This window comes from Magnolia sinica, chromosome 11, assembly GCF_029962835.1.
Source record: "Magnolia sinica isolate HGM2019 chromosome 11, MsV1, whole genome shotgun sequence".
NCBI classification, from domain to species: Eukaryota; Viridiplantae; Streptophyta; class Magnoliopsida; order Magnoliales; family Magnoliaceae; genus Magnolia; species Magnolia sinica.
In genome coordinates, this window is record NC_080583.1 from 29,770,585 (window position 1) to 29,772,121 (window position 1,537).

Genomic DNA, 1,537 nt, shown 5'->3' on the forward strand with positions numbered 1-1,537 from the left:
TTCTATGGCCTTGAATTTTCTTATGAGATTAGTCACTTTAGAATTGATATCAACATCCTCTTTCAGGAGATACATTCCACCTCTCCTTAGATTGAGTCGGCCTAGACATGGTGCTTGATTTTGGGTATGTGTCCCATGATTGTGCTTTTTTAGCAAGTCTATCTAAATAGTCCCACACATCATCGACATTTTTATTCATGAATTCCCCATTGCACATCGTCTCAACCAATTGACGCATGGAAAATGTTAGTCCATCATAGAAAAAGTGTGTAATGCGCCACGTTTCAAAACCGTGATGTGGGCATGAATTGACAAGATCCTTGAACCTTTCCCAACATTGGAAGAATGTTTCATCCTCCTTTTGGGCGAAGTTCATTATTAATTTTCTAAGGGTGTTCATTTTATGATGTGGAAAAAATTTCTTTATGAACTTCCTTTGCATAGCATTCCACGTGCCAATAGATCTAGGACGTAGTGAATGCAACTACGTCTTAGCTTTCTCTTTCAAAGAAAAGGAAAAGAGTTTTAGCCTGACTGTGTCCTATATATGTTTGAAAAATATAAAGTGGCTATGATCTCATCAAACTCTTTTAGGTGTAAATATGGATTTTCTAACTCAAGCCTATGAAATTTAGGAAGGAGTTGGATCACCCCTAGCTTGATATCCATGTGTACTATATTTTCAGGAAAAACCATGATGAGGGCATGCTCACCCCCGCTGGTTGTAAATAATTTTGTAAAGTATAAGGTAGTGGTGATTGATGTATCTCATTCTCATCCTGGACTTCCCCAACCCTAGGTGGAGGTAGTGCTTCAGGTTGATTTGCGGCCATAACCTCAATTAACTCAGGGGATCTTGAGTGGTGTCTAGTCCTGTGAAGGGTAGTCAACCCCTCAACCAATCCTTCTTCAGTCAAGAGACATCGAGTGTTATCACGGACCCACATAGGCATGTAACACTCGTAGCCCTCAATCACAGATTCTAACCTAAACCTAAAAGAATAGAAATCTAGGAATAAAAAGAGACAAAAGTTGGAAGGAAGTTACCAAATCGAAGTCCCTAAGTTAAAAACCTGTAAAACAAACCAAAACAAGTTAGTTTCTAGAAATAGAAAGTCTAAAGTTAGAAAGTTCCTAAAATAGAAAGTTAACTTCTAAAAATCGAAAAATAGAAAGTTTCTAAAAATATAAAATAAAACCTAATCTAAAATTAAAAGACATGAAAACTAGAAAATTAGAAAGAGATTACCAATTTAGAACGTTTATGTCAGAGTCCTACAAAATTAGATAGTGAGGTTAGTTTCTAAAAAAATTCAAACAGAAGAATCTAAACTTAAAGTTAAAAAAATCTTAATCTTAAGCTAATTTTAAAACTAGTTAATTTTAGAAAAATGCAACCGTTAGTCCCTAGCAACAGCGCCAAAAACTTATTCACCACCCCGAGTATAGGGTCGCGATGTAGTAATAATCTCGGTAAGACCGAGGTTGAATCCATAAGGACTGAACCTTGTACGTTTTCTCAAAGTAACCAGAACTA

General features: G+C 36.2%; 1 non-coding gene across 1 annotated transcript; it reads left to right on the forward strand.

The window, feature by feature from the left end:
• Window positions 1-287: 287 nt before the first annotated feature.
• On the forward strand, window positions 288-394 carry LOC131219703 (small nucleolar RNA R71). Its single transcript, XR_009158349.1, has one exon. It is a non-coding gene; the product is annotated as a small nucleolar RNA R71 (small nucleolar RNA).
• The last annotated feature ends 1,143 nt before the right edge of the window (window positions 395-1,537 follow it).